Here is a 17,509-nt window from a genome sequence, read left to right as displayed (position 1 = left end):
GCACCGGCCACTGCCCCAGCCCCAGGGCCCAGCCAAGACCCTCAGGGCCCTGCCCTCGGGGGGCTCACCGCCTGCGGATGGAGACCCCTGGCCCCAGCCTGCATCTCACTCTCAGCTGGAACTGAGGCAGGACAGGCCCGAGTCCCACCTGCGCCGTGGGAGGGGGAGGTGAGCTCGGTTGCAGCGGGGGTCCCGGGGAGCAGGGGTGGGAATATTCCAGGGAAGGACCCCCTCTCGAGTGGCTGTGGGGGGTGAAGCAGGACACGGCCGACCCCACTGGTGCCCGGGGCCCCGGGCCCCAAACCTGCGGCCTGTGGGGGATGCGAGGAGAGTCCCCTCGGCCCCTGGGCACAGCCCTGAAGTCCGAGCGAGGACAGCACGGGGCAGCCGGGGCCGCACAGACCTCATCACCCTCCGTGACTCTGACGGAGCAAGTTCCTTTTTAGAAAATTAGTTTTCCTGCCAGCACCCAATTCATCAGCACCGGTGACGAGGGGGGACGGCGGCTTCGGCGGTGCCAGGGACACGGCGTCCCGGGTGTGTGGACTTTCCTCTGAGCACAGACCAGCCCTGCAGCGCGGGGTGACCGCACCTGCCCCCCCGCCCCCCCGCCGACTGCCCTGGTCCCTCCTCTGTGCCCGCCCTCCCGCAGCCGCTGGGGCAGGTGCTCGGTATCAGGCCCACCCATGGCCCCCGCGGGCGCAGAGCCCAGAGCCCCCCGAGACCTCGTCCCCCGCCGCACCTGCCGCCGTACCCCTCCTCAAAGAAGTGAACCGGTCAGCGCCACAGGGTTCCTCCTCTGGGAACGGCCCTGGCCATTCACCTCAAGACCAGCCCCCGAAGGGCAGCAGGAGCCCGGGGAGGGCCCCCCCGTCCAGGCTCTTCCCGTGGCCATATCCCAGCTCTGCACACGCCCTTTCCTCTTGGTTCCAGAGCATGTGGACGGCGGTGGGGCGCCCCAAGGATTCCCAGAGCCGGCCGGGGTGCTGGGGGGCTCCCAGCCCCACTGTGCATATTCCCAGCGAAGCGGGGCCATGACGAGCCTCCGTGTGGCCGCTGCCACGGATGGACACCGTCCCTGGGGGACCTGTCATCCCCGAGTCCAAGCACACGCCCCACACCTGGGGGGCGGCCCAGCCCAGCGTCCACGCCACCTCGCCCCTACGACACCCTCAGTGCTCTCGGGTTCCCGTCCCTGTGCCACCAAGTCTGCAGGAATTCACCCCAAATAACAGACCTTCACTTCCACACGGCATCGCTCCTGGCCTGGGGCCTGTCCGGCGCGGCCCTGGACGTGTCAGAGCACCACTGGCTCAGCCGGGTCCCTGCTCGGGGCCAGAAGGCCGGGGGGCGGTGGTCTCCCAGGGGCCAGGAGCGAGCGCAGCAGGTGGCTGATGGGTTCGCCCCCGGTTCGGGCAGGGGCTGCCTAGGGACCCCGGCGGCGTGGCCGCGTGGCCTGGGCCGGGTTGTGTCCGCGGCTCGAAGCCCCGCACGCCGGCCCCGCCATCCTGTCATCCCGGGGAGGGGGCCCGGGGCTCAGGATGCCTCCCGTGGCCGCCCTCCCGGGCCTGAGGCCGTCCAGCCGTGCACTCTCGCGCCCCTATACGGCCTTGTCTGGGGAAGGTTCTGGCAACTGTTTATTCAGTGAGTGTCCGGCCCACGTGACTCGGGCCCGAGGGGCTGGCGGGGCTGTGTCTGCGGCACCCCCGGGGCGCAGTCCGTGTCTGTCTGACTCGGTTGCCCAGTGAGTGTCTAACTCAGTCTGGCAGATTTTCTGCAGCCCCACCTGGGCGTCCAGGGTCTCAGCCTCCATCGGGGGCTCCCGGCTGCCCCACGAGCCCCGGTGCCCTCTGAACGGGCCACGGCTCCACCCAGGTGCCTCTCGAGCCCCCGCCCAGGCCCCCCCGCTGGCTCGGCCCCTCCACTCACCTCCACCAGCACCTCAGGAGCCCCCACCCCTTCCCGCCACGGGCCTCGGGGCCTCTGAGCCCAGGACCGGAGGGAGAGCACGGCCGAGCCCAGAGGACGGCCGGGGGAGCGGACAAGGCCGGTGCCAAGCCTTCACCGTGACTTGCAAACGCGTCACGACGCCTGCATTTTCGTGCGCGATGCCTCCCGTCACAGGGAGGAGGGCGCCCCGGCCCGGGCTGCAGGGCCTGGCAGAGACGGGCCGCGCGTCCGGGGAACCCAGCATCGCGGGCCGCGGCCGTGGCTGGAGCGGGGCAGCGGCTTCCTCAGGACCCTCCCCGCGGCCCCCACGCCTGTCTTTCCACGAGGGTGAGACAGAACCAGGCTGCAGCCAACACAGTGTGTGCGTTTTATGAACCACACAATTAAATAGGTTTTTAAACATCTGCTGATGGAATCGTCCCGTCCGGGGACGTACACTCAGCATTTTTAAGCAGCAACTGATACTGGATGTGGGGAATCACTGCGGAACACTCCGGCAGCCCTGTTAAAATCGATAGAAAATTAGATGCTATGAGTGTGCATATGTGTCCAATTAGCTATGATCGGAGCAAACGGCGACGCAGGTGAAACGTGGTGCATCCGCCCAGAGTTGAGGCCAGCCTCACCCCGAAGGCCCCCCGTGAGGCAGGGATGCCCCCGACGCCAGGGCCACAGGGCTGCATGGCTGCTGGCGCTGCCCCCTCAAATGCCCCCCAGGGCCCAAGCAGCAGCCGGCACCTCCTCCAGGAAGCCCTCCTGCATTTGATAAGGGGCCTTAGACTCAGAGTGAGGACACAGTGAGCGGCTGAAGCTCCCCGGGCGACCTGGGCACACCAGGCTGCCCCTGCCCGGACCCTGAGCTGTCCCTCAGTCTGACCCACCAGTTGGGGGCACAGAGAGGGCTTCCTCGGTCCCTGTGAGCCTCAGTTTCCCCATGTGGGAGTGCCTGCCTCACACAGTCCGTAGTCCTTGCCAGCCCATGCCCCTAACCACTGCTACCACCTGTCCCAGCGCAGAGGGTGGCCCTGGCCTCGTCCCTCCCATGCTGCCCCGCGGCCCCCACCCAGGTGCCCAGACACAGCACCCACTCAGGGAAGAACCACCAGATGCCCCAGACGGAGGCGTCAGCGCCCTGCACAGCGGGTGGGACGGCCGGGTCTCCAGGGCAGAGGTGCCACCCACCTCCCCTCGGGGACAGCCAACAGCAGAGACGCACGTGGGGCCGAAGACCCTGCACTCGGAGGTCACGGGGCGGGGCGCGGGTGCAGCTGCACCCCCCCAGCCAGCACAGGGTCCGGGCGCCCAGACCGCGGCAGGGGCGTCCCAGCCGCAGCACCCGACTCCCACCGCCCGGGAGCCCGTCAGCAACTCCTATCTGGATGCCTCTTGTGCTTTTTACTATGAAGCTTTTAAAATTTAAACATCAGTAACCTAATATGTCTCCGGCAGCAACGTTACCTATTAGCACTCAGATTCACCACGAAATTAATTTTTAATCCCAAATTTTGGTTAATTATTAAAATAACTAGCAAAGAACTACAGTTAGTCCCGGGAGCGTGAGCAGCACCAGCCCAGGGCCGGAGCGAAGGAGCCTGCCCGGCCCGCGCCCGCGCTGCTGGGTCCTCTCGGGGTGTCTCCAGGGGGCCCCACAGTGTGGAAGCCCCGCCCCCAAACAGCTCTCGCCCCGCGCGCTCACCCAGCCAGATGCCCACCTAGACCTGCTCAGCCCGCGTCCGTGACCTTCCTGTCTGTTCAAAAAATATACATGTATTATTTCTCAACACTGATAAAAGTTTAATACGGAGTTGCCCGGGATTTTAATAAACGTGTCACCAAACGAGCAAAGTGAACTGATGGGCCCGTCCTAGAGATAAATTTTGCCTCCAACAGGCCCGGAGAGCAGGGCCGCGGGGCGAGCGGGGACGCGGGACGAGAGGGGCCGCACAACCGTTTTGCTGTTCTTTGCAGAAATGGTAAGATGGATTTTTGTGTCTTATTATCCCACAGGTGGGGCCGGGGTGAGAGCCGGTGTAACGGCAGGAAAGCGAGGCGCCCGGCCGAGACCGCCCCGGAGAGCCCTGAGGTCAGGGCGGGCGGCCCGGGAGCAAATTCGCTGGCCGTGAGGGCCCCTCGGCACCGCGGCACCTCCGCGCAGTCCCCGTCCCCCCGCCCGCAGACACGGACCCCAGCGACCCCCAGGGCACAGGGAGGGCTCTCCTCGCCGGGTCCGGGTCACGACAGGACTCCACTCAACGGGTGCATCTGGCCCTGAACTCTGGCAGCAGGTGCAGACGTGCCCCGTGGCCACCGGCCTCCAGCCCCGGAGCGGTGCCCGGCTCTCAGGGGGTGTCGGGCAGGTCCCTTTATTCCCTCACTCAAGGTCACCTGCTCCACTGGCTGCAGAGCCGAGCGAAACTCCACCGTTAGAGATTCGCTTCTTGGGTTAGAGGTGGAGGGAAAGCGAGGTCCCCCGGGAAGCCGCTGGCCTACAAGCCTCGGGGCGCGCTGCTGTGTGCAGCACAGGAGGCCACGGCCAGCAACAGACAAGGAGGTACGGGGGGACCCTGGCGACAGCGTCCACGCTGCAGGACACAGCCTGCAGGAACCAGGCCAGGCAGAGGCCTGCTGAGCACACACTGCCCCCAGCCCAGGGTTGGGGTCCTGGCCCGCCTCACCCCCGCCAGGGTCTCCGGGGCTTGCCTGGACTTGGCTCGCCTGGACTTGGCGCCCACAAAGGGGGCGGGTGGGGAAGGGACAGGGCTCGGAGCCCCAGCCAGCCCGCACTGCTGTCACCGCAGCCGCAACTGTGCACTTGGGTGGTGGGTGGGGTGCAAGGAGGCCGCCCCTGGGCCTCCCCCGGCCCCGAGTCATCTGAGTTCAGCCTCTCCAACTGGACAGCTGAGAATGTGGACTATTTATACCGGCCAAGGAGGGCAGGCGGCTGCACAGACACACAGCCCGGGCGCCATATGTGGGCATGACGGTCGGCAGGCAGGCCTGCCAGGGGGACAAGGACCCAAGCGGCACGTCTGTCCTGGGTGTCCTTCACCCTCCAGCCTCCCCCGTCCCCCGTGACAGGCTCCCGGACAGCTGCCTTACCCCCGCTGCTGTTAAAAATACTCCAGCCCTGAACCTCCTGTCCTGTCCTCTGTGCCCCAAGCTAGAGAGCTAGACGCTTGGCCCCAGGGAGGTGACCCCAGACTCTCCACCACCAGATCCAAGGGTGTCCACTACCCTGGACGGGAGAAAGCCAGTGACCCTGCCGCCCGGCCCTGGGCTGCACACCAGCAGCCTCGAAGGCGCCTCTGTGCCCGGTGTCCCTGCCCTGCCACACACACCGGGCTGCACCCCCACCCCAGCACAGGAAGCGGACCTGGGCCTCTGCAAACGCAGGCGGATGGTGCAGATCTGCAGCGCCTCAGGGAGCAGGTGCCAGCGCCGCCACTTCTCAGGACCCATCGCCCTGAGTCTCTGTACTAAGGAGCAGCCGCCAGGCTGTCAGAATGGCCCTCCCGTCCCTCCCGTCCCTGCCCTTGAGATGCACACAGCCCCACATGCCGCCTGCACGGCAGCAGCTCTGCAGCAGCCCGCACTGCTCAGCCGCCACCCCTGCAGCTGCAGCCCCTCCCTGCGGGGCGGGCCGGGCCTTCCCAGGGCCAGAGCCAGCCTGGAACTCTGAGCCACGAAGGCAGCACCCACTGGGAACCCAGGAATGCCGCCCAGGAGCGGCGCCCAGCTCTGGCCAGCCGGGTGCTCGGCCCCGCAGGGCCCGTGGAGAGATTCCGGGGCAGGACACAGGCGGAGCAGACTGCGGGAGCTCCTGGGGGCCCCTGGCGCGGTGCTGGGGACCCCTTCGCCTCCCGAAAGTCACGCCAGCCTCTTGCGACCTGAGGCTGGCTGCTGGTGGGCCAAGGGCAGGGGCGAGGCCCGGGCCCCCAGGCGCTCCCGGCCCCGGAGCAGCAGCAGGCGTCAAAGGCAGGGAGCGAGCGGCGGGGAGCGGAGGCCTCTGCAATGGGACGTGCGGCCAGCGAGGCTGAGTCAGCACAAAGCTGGAGGAGGCCCGGTACCCTTTATGCTAAGGTGGCACAATTAATGCAACGCGCTGGCCCCGCCCCCTCGCGCTGGCCCCGCCCCTCGCGCTGGCCCCGCCCCCTGCCCACCGTCCACTTTCTGCCCCGCAGTCCCTCCAGGCTCCATCCTCCTGGGCTGTGCCCTGGCCCTAAGGATTGCTGGGGTCCCCTCCGTGTTCCCGGGGCCGGGGGCGGGGGGACTTGCAGTGCACGCTGTTCACTTTGATGGACAGGCTGCGGCCGCATAAACACCGTCCTGGGGGGATCCTGATCGTGCAGTGGCCCCTCCGCCCAGCAGTCCTCAGGGAGATTCCTCATGCCCCCCACAGATGCTTTCACCAGGGCCCCCCTCCTTGAAAACCTTGTGCCATAAAACGCGTTCTTGCCCGTGACGAGTGCACCGTCCGACCGAGACGCGAACGCCGCCTCCTTGGAAGCAGGTGCCACCGCTTCCTTGGTCACCTGGCTACACACACGGAAGACACTTTGTGGTCAACGTAGACGCACGCACATGGCGCCACGGGGCTGCCCCCACCAGCCGAGCCCCCGCACGGAGCGTGGCCGGATTTCGTGAGCCGTCACCGGAAAGAGACGAACTAATTTGATAGGTGGAAATTATGAGTGTCACAATCCCCGGAGCCACCGTCTCCACACACGGAACCCAGGCCTTGCCATCGGACTGCGAACGTTTCCCAGCTGTCCTGGGACACCCAGGAGCAGCCCTGCTCCAAGGGCTCAGAGAAAGGGGCACGGGCCACCCCTCCCAGCCTCCATGTCCCCGCACAGCCTCACAGAAACCACCTGGGTCCCCATGTTGGTGGGCAAGCCCTAAGAGGGTGCGGCCTTCACCCCCGCACATCCCAGACCCCTCTGCCTCTGCAAGGGTCCCGGGGGCCCCAGGGCGGCCTGTCGGGGGTAACAGGCCATCTCAGAAAAGCCCTCTGGGCAGAGCACACACATAGGCCCGCCGGCCTCTCCTGTCCCCGCAGAGAGGCCCAAAGACCCGACTCAGAAGCCACATTCGCTCTGGGTTCCCTCTCCGGCTCCTCCCCCGGGAAGCCAGGAGCTAGAGCTTCATGTACAGAAAGTTCCAGCCGCCCCCGGGGCTCCCACGGGGAGGCGTCCAAGTGGTGCCCGTTCTTATTTTGGCCAATCAAGAGACGGGTGGCAATTTACAGCTCTCTCCCTGCGAACTCGCTAGCTTTATGCTCAGTCAAACCTGATTCCCAAACACTAATGCTTTTATTTAAACACCACATCCTGCAGTAAAGCCTTAATGTACAGCGGGATGCATCTAGGGGAAGAGCCGTGTGTCTGCGGCCAGCCCTGGTGGCCACGCGCCCTGCTACTTCCCTCCCTGTGGCCGGAGCTGGAAGCATTGGGCGAGGATGACCTTCCCGGGGACGCTGGGCACGGACCCCCCCAGGGCCCAGTGGCCGGAAGGAAGGCTATGCCCAAGGACCATCCTACCTCCCAGCTACGGGTGCCATTGGAGCGACCCTCAGCTACAGTCACCCCCTGGGAGCTGGGAACTGCGCAGGCTCCGTAGTGGGACCTCCGTGGCTCAGGGCACCTGTCTGCCCCCAGACCCCGGGGCTTCCAGCAGCTGGAGGAGGCGGCCTACCCGCCGGCCCCTCCCCATCCCACTCCCGATGTGAGAGCCGCATTCCTGCCAAAGGTCAGGGTGTGGGAGGGGCTGGGGCACCTGCCATGGGCCTCGGGCTGCAATGCCAAGGACGCCCAGAAAAGCAGAGATGACACACACGTTGGAAAAATAGCCCTGAGGCGAGGAGGACGTGCCCTGGGCAGACACACTGGCTTCCCCGCACCCCTAGGGCCAGGATCCGGCTGAGAGGCCCCTCCCGTGGTGGCCCAGCCCCTGGCAGCCACCCCAGAGCTCTCTGCCCTCTGCCTCGCCAGAGAAGGACCTGCGCTGTGGGGCCCGGCTCCGCACACCACACAGAGCATCTGCCCTCGTCCCCTGGGCCACACGGGGTCCCATCACGGGACACCCCAGCCCCTTCCCCCATCCGGGACCCGGGCGGTGGCAGAGCACGCAGAAGGGGTCCGGGCTCATCCCCACAGCTGTCACCCTAGGCAGGCCAAGGAGGCCTGGGGGCTCGGGCTGCTGGGGGCGGAGGGCAGGGCAAGGCGTGGCCGCGGGGCAGGGCCGGCCACCCTCCACCCTCGGCATCTGTGTCCTCCGTCCGGGCGCCCCCAGGCTCCAGGGCTCGGGCGTTTCAGAGGCTGGAGTGGAGGCCTGGGGCCTGGGGCTGTAGGTGCCTCTGACCCCACTGCTGCCCTGGGCCTGACCCGGGGCGCGGAGCCATGTGGCACCCTGGCCTCTGCCTCTCGGCGCAGCCCCTGGAGCCAGGGCGGGGTGTTTCCCTCAAGGAGCCCCCCACGTGGCCGCAGGAGCCCCTTCCCCTCCTTCCTTTCCTTGCCCGGCCTGGCTCCCTGACCCTTTGGGGACACGCTGCTTTCCCAGAGTCTGCGAGCTGCTTCCCGCCCCCCGCACAGACAGCCCCTTCTACTGGCGGATGACCCCGTCCAGGGTGTGCGGAAGTGAGGCCCCAGAGCCGCGGGCACTCGACCTGCCCCCCCGGCCCCCCACCCCCGCACGGACCCCACGCCTGCCACAGGGCCACCTTCCCTCTGCCGCAGTCAGCACGTTGAATATTTAATGTCTGATGAACGCTTCCACCTGCTGACACAGGCAAAGTGACAGAACAATACCGGCAGGGGACAGGTCCGTCCGCTGACGCCCAGGCAGCCTGCCACGGAGGCCTCGCCCCGGCCGTAGCCGCCGCCCGGCTGGCTGGCCGTCTGTCTGTCCCCCGGGCGACCCTGCGGGCGAGCGTTCCCCACCTGAAATACATACTTCTTTACATTCCATAGCTTAGCAGGTCCATATGGGCATATAAAGAAGTATGTTCCCCAAGCGGGTAGTTCGGTATAGACGTGGGCTCAGGGAAGGGGCCCCAGGGAGGATCCACACCCGGAGCCCGCGCTCTGCCTGGGGCCAGCACACCGCGTCCCGGCTCGGCCCCCACCCGCCGACCTGGGCGCCCTCTGCCTCCCGCTCTCCGGGGCTGGCACACGCGCGCGCTCTCGAGAATCCCTCCATTCGCCCCACAGTGATCTGGTTTTGCGTCAGTGGAACAAGAAAAGCAGGGACCAGGGCTGCCACCTCCCACCCTCACCCCGGAGAAGGGATGCGCGTTTCCTCTCGGAGACGTGCGAGCCTCAGCCAGCACCCTCCCTCTCCATCTGGGCACCTTGTCCCAGCCAAGTGCACGGGGAGGCCAGAGCTCAGAGGGAACCCACCCCGAGTGCTCGGGGAGCAGCACCGCTCGCCGTGAGCCCAGGTGGGAGGACCAGGAGACCCCAGGAGGGGACAGGCCTTACCTGGGCAGCTGGCGGCCTCCGGGGCAGGTCCCTGGTGGTTGTGCCTCCCAGGAACCGGAGCCCGCGTGGGCAGGGCGCCGTCATGCCTCTGCCTCTGGAGACACGCGTGACAAGGACAGTAGCAGGTGGACCCTGCATCTCCAGAGGGCGGCTGGGAGCTGCTGGGAGGTGGTCCTGCCGCCACCTGCCCCTTCTGCTCCCGGGCCTGGCCGGGCGGCTCCTGCTTCCCATCTCTGGCGGCCGCCGCCGCCTCCTCCGGCTCCCTCCCTCCCTTCTTCGCCCTCTCCCTCTCCTCTGCACTCCTGGCGTGTCACCGCCTCTGCCGGGGCCACCTGAAAGATGCTCGCAGCAGCGGGCGGTCACACGGGCGCCCGGGGGCCACCGAGCACTGCCCGCCCAGCGACACGGCCCGGCCCACCTGGCTCCCGGTGGCACCTGCCCGGCCCCCACCAGGCCTGATCAATACCAATTTACAGGCAAACGCGGGGCCGCCTTCCCGGTGATGAATTTCCCGGTGAGCACCGGCTTCTAATGAACCCGTTAAAGAGGTTTAAGTAAACTTAGCGCGAGGCAAGCTAAGCACTTCGAACGCTTAATTGTGTCGATACTGTTTCTCACTGCGTCTCAGAGTCTGCCCGTGATGGAGGAGTCGCCCCTCTTCCCAGCAACTTCTCCGGCCACCCCGAAGCCCGGAGAACCACGGAGAGCTGACACGGAGCAGCGTGGCCTCCAGGTCGGGTGCCCGCCAGGGGGAGGCCACCCCCCAGCCTGGGCCCGGGGGCGTCAGCAGCGCACGGGTGAGGTCCCGCCGTGGCCAGGCTGAGGCCTGCGGCCGGGCGGCGGAGAGGGTGTCACACGTCGCTGGGCGCCTGCAGAGGGAGAGAGCAGGGGACACGCTCGCGGGGACAGGGGTCCAGCTGGGCACATACACAGACCACCTGCACCCGGGGTCCTGCTGTCTAGGCAGCACTAGGCCCCCGGCCCCAACACACTTCCAGTTCCATCTGCAAGACAAGGCCCGGGGCGACCCGGGGCGACCCTGTGCACCCTCGCCTCCAGGCAGCCCACCCGTCCCGCGCAGACGGCCCAGGGAGGGTGTCCGGACGCTGCCACCCCCAGGGCAGGGCCGCGTCTCCGCAGAGCCTGCAGGGTGCACTGGCAGCTAAGCAATTTCTCGAGTCCCTGGGCTGTGGCAGCCGCACCAGGCACGGCCGGGCTGGGGTTTTCCTTGTGGCGGGGGGGTGATCTGGGCTCCAAGAAGCTCCCCAGTGCAAGGAGAGAGCCACCCTGCAGGAAGATCCTGAGGAGCGATGTCCCATTTTCATGTGGCTGCTGTTATTTATCATCCTCATGGAGCCGGAGTGAAAAAGGCAACCGGGACGCCCCCAGGCCCCCCTCTGCCCCCCGCACCCCGGGATGTGCCCTCCAGAGACCCTCACCCGGGAACGGGAGCCTGGCACCTACATCTCCCCACCCCCCCCCCCCCAGCGACCACAGAGGCCTCAGAAGCCCTGCTGGGGCCTGGGACCCTCCTCACGCTCCCCCCTCCCCGGCCTTCACACAGACGGTCTGGAGCTCAGGGCAAAGTCGGGGCTCCAAAGGGCAGGAGGGGCAGCCCGGGTCCAACCACAGCCCCCTGAGCCTCTGCCCTGCTCCAGCAGGAACCCCGGCCACTTTTCAAACAGTTTCCCATCCTGGCAGGACAGAAGCAGCAGCCGCCTCCGAGGGACCCCACGGGGCAGGGGGGTGAGCTGGCACCCTGCCCTACCTCGTCAGCTGTGACCCCCACCCCAGCCGCGTGGAGGTCATGCTCCCCCGCAGAGACACCTGGCTGCTCCCCACCCCCACCCCACCCCACCCCCACGGAGCCCCCGGGGTCTCCGCCCACCCCCACGGTGTGCACCCAGCACAGGGACCCCCCACCCCGACGGGGACGGCGGGATCTACGAGAGTAGAGTCCTGCCCCGGGCAGCCGCGGGCGACCCCCCTGCCCCAGCATCTCCACGGTTAATGCTGCAAGTTCCAAGGTAAGTTTAAGCACACTCCCCACTCCGGGCGCCGAGCTCTGTGCCGGGGGGCAGGTCAACGGCGCCCTCCCCCAGCCCTCCCGCCCTCCCCCAGCACCAGGACCCCCATCCGCCCCTGGGCGTCCGGAGGCAGCCGCTGCCTCCGAAATGCCCGCATGTCAAAGTTCGTGCATCCCGGTTGGACGCGCCCTCCCGGCCTGCTGGCTGCTGGCTCTGCAGTTTTCCAAATGCGGACGGAGCCGCGAGCCAGGAGCAAACTCCAAAGCACCCCCGTAGGAAGCACGCGGCCGCGGCTCCCACCCACCGGCAGGCACACCCCCACCGCGGCGGCCGGCAAGTTTGTGGGGCCGTCCGGCGGCTGGGCAGGACTCACCGCGGAGCCCCTCCGGCCGGGCTGGCGACAGCGGCGGCAGCGGGCGCAGGGTCGCGGCTCCCGGTACGATGCGCCCGCGTGGCTCCCGGGGAGATGCTGCAGCCGCGCCAGCACCATCCACCTTCTCCCGGAGCCAATCGCGAATGCAGGGGTGGGGGAGGCCGGAGCTCGGAGGCGACCGCACTTGGGGGTGGGGGGCAGGCAAAGAGAAAGAAGACACCGCGCACCCCCCTCCGCACCCTGCCCTTCCCCCAGCCCTCCCGCAGCAGCGCAGACTTAGCAGGAAGGGAGATCTTGAGGAGAGAGGGAGAGAGAGGGAGGGAGGGAGGGACCAGAGGCGCAGGACTGGCGGGCGATGCAGAGTTACGGAGGAGCCACCTCGAGCCGCGCACCTTGAGCCCCTCCCTGCTCGGGGCTGTGTCTGCAGACGCTCCGCACCCCCAGCCGGGTCAGCGCAAGGTAGAGGTCAGGGTGGAACAAAAGGGGCCGGTCCCGCGGGTGTGCAGGCTCGCACATGCACACAGCCCATCGCCGAGACACACGCAGGGGGGGAGGGGAGGGCGAGGGAGGGGAGGGCTGACCCGAGGGGCCGGAGCGGGCGTGGGGGCCCCCCTCGGGTCAGGAGCCGGCCTCACCTTTGCAGTCCTTATATACCCGGCCAAGCATCCCAAACACGCGGCCCCGGCCAAGTGGCCCCCTCGGGCTGTGCTCCCTGACCATATTTAGTAAAGCAGGGGAAAAAATAGCGTGTCAGCTGGGCCTCGGCTGGCCGGCCACCGGGAACAGGGTGGGAGCGCCAGCGCCATTGACGGCGGTCCTGGGCCCGGGCTGCTGTCCTCGGCCCCTCCGCCCCTCCCCACGGGCCTCCCACCGGCTGTCCCTGCCCTGCCGTCCCCCCTGCTATTTTTAGCCTCGCCCAGTACAGAGGCGCCTCCGGCAGCAGGGCAGCAGCCTCCCAGGCCACGCAGCCTGCTCCTAGGGGAGACCCGGGCGGCCCCCGGGGCTCGGGCCAGGCGGGGAGGCCTGCCATCGCCGCCCTGCTCTGGGCCTCCGGGGACTGGGTCCCACTCGGCGCCCTTTCGCCCAGAATGGGGGCCGGGGGTCAGGTGATGACACAGCCTCCGGGACTTCCGGAGGCTCCCGAGCCGGCTCTGAGGCATGAGGACCGCAGGTCACCTTGGACAGCGAGCCAGGCCACCAGGCTTGCCACAGTCTGCCCTGGGCCTGCCCCCGGGGGCCTGCGTGAGCGCGAGACCCCGGCCCCCACGCCTGCTCCTCTCGGAGCGCCCCCATCCCGGGGTCAGGCCGCAATGATGTAATAGTGCACACGGGCACCTGTCCTCACGGGGCCTGGCCGCGGAGGCCGACCGTCCCCCACCACTGTGTGAGCTGCGTGGGCGCCCCCAGGACACAGGACGGGGCACTGCAATAGCGGGGTGCAGGCCTCGTGGGGAGGCAGGGACACTGCTAGCCTCCCGGTCTGTGGAGTCCTGGCCAAGTGTAAGCAGCAAGATGCCCATTGTTCCAGAAAGCATCCACCAGCCTGGCCCCTCCTGTGGCTCGCTGCAGGTGTGGGGAACGGGTGTCTGTGCCCCTCTGAGCAGGCCCCCATGTGCCTGGGACCCTGACGTCACCCTTGGCCCAGAGCTGCGGGATGCCAGGGCACACGGGAGGGGAGGGGGTGCAGAGGGGAGAGGAGGGGGTGCAGAACTACCAGCCAGCAGCCACCATGCGGCCCAGGAGACTGGGCAGCAGAGGGGGCGGGGGGGGGTGCCAGGGCTCCTGGGAAGCCCTGAGCGTCTGGGAGGCCAAAGTGGGGTCCTGGGCTCACCTGCGGTAGGTGGGGACCCTGCGAGGTTTCAAACCGCCTGGTCTTTTCTGAAACCCCTGATCATGACGGAGGACCCGCACGGCCCCTGACCCCTCTCTGGGTGGGGGGGGGGGGTGAGGGGCTGGGAGAGGAGGGCAGCACAGAGCTTGGGCGAGGACGTCAGGGAGCCAGGGCGTCTGGGGGTCTGCAGGTGGTGGGGGATGGGCGGCGGATGTGTGGCCTGTCCCCGGGGCTGGCTCCTGTCAGTGAGCCTCCAAGGAGGTGAGGAAGGGGGAGAGAGTGGGGAGCAGGCCCCGTCACAGTCACCTGGAGAATCGCCCTCATAAGGGCAGCCTGGCTCATGCAGACAAGGGTGAGGCCCGGGGCCGTGTCTTCCCGGGAGATGGGCTGGTGGGTCCCCAGGGTCTCAAGGACAAAGCCAGATGACAGAGCAGGTTGTTCATTTGTCCACAGCACGAGCATTTCCGGGCATTCCAGAAGCTTCTGTGCGGATTACGTGTTGGTCTCTAAAGCATCACTAAGAGGTGGGTCTCCCATCATCCCCTCTGCGGACGAGGAGGGACAGGCTTGCCTGAGGTCCCAGGGCAGGGGCGGCCTGGGAGTGGCCGCCATCCGGCTGCTGCCCAGGCACCTGCTGTCCCCCAGGGCCCCACCCCGGATGCTGACGGAAGCCCGCCCCAGGGAGACCAGGAGGTGGCCCAGCCCCGACCCGGGCGTCCCCCCCAGGCATCCTCAGGAAGGGGGCTGGTGATGCGACGCCACCTCGGTGCCCGGCTGGAAGAAGCCGCGACGGCGAGCCCGACAGGCGCCCACGCAGCCACAGGGACACGGGGATGGGCCTCACGCCGGGGCCGCGGGGTTGGGCCCTGCACCATCTGGGGACGCGCTCCGGCACATGCCGATGCGCCGCCCTCACCAGCGGGGCCGCCTGGCGCTGTGGCCGCCGAGGGCTCGCAACGAACAGGGCTGGCGCAGCTGCAGCCCGAGCCTCGGCTCGATCTCATTGGACTCATCCTCGTTTCAGTAGCTGCGTCCGTCCGTCTGTCCGAGCAGCCGGTGCCGCGCGGGGCTCAGGGAACCGGGGTGCAGGTCGGGGAGGCCGCACTCCCCGTGCTGCGAGGGGAGGAGGTCCGGGAGGAAAAGTCTGGGGAAGGGATGGCCGGGCCTGGGGGGCCATGCAGGTCAGAGGTCAGGGGCGGCTTCTGTGGGGTGAACAGGGGCCCCAAGGAGCCCCCGGGCCTGGCCTGGCCGGGGTCAGCTAGGAGGCCACAGGTGCCACAAGGGCAGGATGGCGCAGGGTGAGGGTAGAGCCGCTGGGCCGACCCAGCCCCGGGCCACCGTGGCCGCCGCTGGACTCCCGGGGGGGTGCACTGGGGTTCTGGCCGGCCCTGGGGACCCGGCCCAGCAGACGGAGCAGAGGCGGCCACAGAGCAGGGGGCGGTCAGGCCAGTGCACCCCCGGCAGATGGGGCACTCCTCCCGGGAGCGGGAAGGGGGGTGCACAGAGGGGAGGCTGGTGGGGGGGCTCTGCCAACACGGGAAGGCCCGGCCGAGGGGGCTGCTGGGGCAGGAGGCCCCGAGGGGGCGTGAGCAAGGGCCCTGCTCAGGGGCTGTGGCAGGTGGTGGGGGGGGGGGGGCGCCCCGGTGCGGGGCCTGTGGCGCGGGGGGCTGGGAGCTGCGTGGTCTCCGGGCCGGGCCTCTCACCCCTCGGGCTGAGCGGGGGCGGAGCGGTCGCTGGAGACGGGCGTTTCCTGGAAGCACGGAGGACAGTAATGGAGCCCGGAGCGCCCCGGGGACCGGTGGCTTCTGACTGAGAGCTTTTCCTGGAGCGCTGTCCCCGGGGCCGGCGGGGGGCGGGGGCCTCCTCTGCGTCCCGCTGCATCTTCCTGCCTGGACAGAGGGGCGCAGCCCCCCAGGAAGGCCCCAGCAGGAGACCCCTGGGCACAGACGGTGCCACGGGGCAGGCGACTCCCTGGCTCTCTGGGCCTCAGCTTTCCCATCTGTCAAGTGGGGCCGTGGCCCGTGGGCGGTAACGGAGCCCCCACGGTGGGGGGGGCTAATGCTGTGCCGTTCGTTCAGGAAAGGCCCCCACCAGGGTTACTCTATCCCTCACCTTCCCGTCTCCACCGCGCGGAGGATCTCCCGAGGGAGTGAAGGAAGGAGTCGACCCGCCGGCCGGGGGGCCAGGGACTGCGGGGGCAGCGGGGGCACCGGGCGGGGGGGCCGCGGGGCCGAGGCTGAGCCGTGGCAATGTGTGTTCGGCTTTGGGGTCGGGGGTGAGGCCGGGCTCTAGTCTGCGGGGGGCAGGGCAAGGCCGGGCCAGTGCCCCCGGAGGGTTGGTCGGACGTGCGGGATCCCAGGGGCGCTGACAACAGACCCGGCTCCCGGTCACTTCGCTCGTCCACGAATTTTAAATAAAACAAAACCTAGGCTTTATTTTAAAATTTGGTCCAACTATGAGAGCGTAGCTGACCCACTCGCCACAACGGCCCGTCCCTGTTCAGGCCCGACTCGGCCCCGAAATGATGGGCGGGGACTTGAACGGACGTGTCCCCAAAGGAGACACGTGACGGCCAAGGACCCCGTGACAAGACGCTCGATGTCACCGGTCGGCAGGGGACGCAGGTCCGCACGGCGGTGAGCAGCCGCCTCTCTGCCGCCGGGACGGCCGTTGAACACGCAGAAGCTCCCAGACCGGGAAACAACAAGTGTCGGCAAAGATGTGAAACGGGAACCTCGGGCGCCAACCTGGGGCGCCAACCTGGGGCGCAGCCACCCGGCAAAATGGCAGCTCCTCCCACGGCGACACCGGCAGGCCCGGAATCGCACCCCAGGCTGGAGCCCAAGAAACCAAACAAGGACTCACAGCGCCCCTGGGCGCGGGGCTGGGGGTGCAGGCCGCCTCGACACTCCCCGCCCCGGCCAGGAATGAAGCAGGGACGCGGGCGGCAGCGAGGCAGCCCCAAGACGCCAGGGGCCACCCCGAGGCCCGGGCTCTGCGACGCTTTGTGCCTGAAGGTTGGGCAGGAGGGGTGCAGGCCGGCCTCCTCGGGGGCGGGAAGACGGTTGGAACGTTCTGGAATGAGAGAGGTGGCCCCGGCACAGCACCGAGTGTGCCCATGTTCACTTTAAAGTGGCAGCTTTCTCCGTGTGATGTTTCCCTCAAAAAACACAACAAAGGGGATCCCTGGGTGGCGCAGCAGTTTGGCGCCTGCCTTTGGCCCAGGGCGCGATCATGGAGACCCGGGATCGAATCCCACGTCGGGCTCCCGGTGCAGGGGCCTGCTTCTCCCTCTGCCTGTGTCTCTGCCTCTCTCTCTGTGTGCGACTATAAAAAATAAAATAAAAAATAAAATAAAACACAACAAAGGTGAGTGGGGCCCAGGGTCCGCTGCACCGGCCTCCCCACGGACCGCACGCCCTGGGTCGGGCCCCGAGGTAGGGCTGAGCTCCTGTCCCTGCATCCCTGAGCTGCGCGGAGGGCACAGCCCGCACCTCCCCTCCCCCAACACCCCTCCTGTGGAAGAATAAATTTGTGTTTTAACCCACTGAGCGCGTGGCCTCATGTTATCAGGGCCTCGGGAAGCCCAGCCCGGTCCCCTCCTGCCCCAGGACACCCGCCGCCAGCTGCCGTGGGGGGCCTGCCCCTGCGACATGCCCGCGGTGCCCCAGGACAGCAGGGCCAGTGGTGGGGCTCGGAGGGCCACCGGGCTGGGCAGGGCGACCGGTCACACTGAGCGAGGCAGGGGCGGCCGGGGAAGGGCTCTCCCGGCTCTTGAGGGAGGTGGGGCCCCGGAGGACAGGCTGCCCGGCTTCCCGCAGTGTCCCGAGCCCCGGACCCTCCTCGCAGG

The 17,509-nt window shown here is 68.3% G+C and overlaps 2 long non-coding RNA genes across 2 annotated transcripts; one reads left to right on the top strand and one right to left on the bottom strand.

Moving 5' to 3' along the window:
• Window positions 1–2,294: 2,294 nt before the first annotated feature.
• On the bottom strand, window positions 2,295–12,449 carry LOC140618785 (uncharacterized). The gene is made up of 2 exons (XR_012018850.1): window positions 11,829–12,449; window positions 2,295–2,452 (listed from the first exon to the last, which is right to left on the bottom strand). It is a non-coding gene; the product is annotated as an uncharacterized lncRNA (long non-coding RNA).
• On the top strand, window positions 12,017–17,207 carry LOC140618780 (uncharacterized). Its single transcript, XR_012018843.1, has 3 exons — window positions 12,017–12,287; window positions 14,113–14,183; window positions 14,305–17,207. It is a non-coding gene; the product is annotated as an uncharacterized lncRNA (long non-coding RNA).
• Window positions 17,208–17,509: the final 302 nt, after the last annotated feature.

This window comes from Canis lupus, chromosome 26 (assembly GCF_048164855.1).
Source record: "Canis lupus baileyi chromosome 26, mCanLup2.hap1, whole genome shotgun sequence".
Taxonomy (NCBI): Eukaryota; Metazoa; Chordata; class Mammalia; order Carnivora; family Canidae; genus Canis; species Canis lupus.
This window is presented reverse-complemented; position numbering and strand designations above follow the sequence as displayed.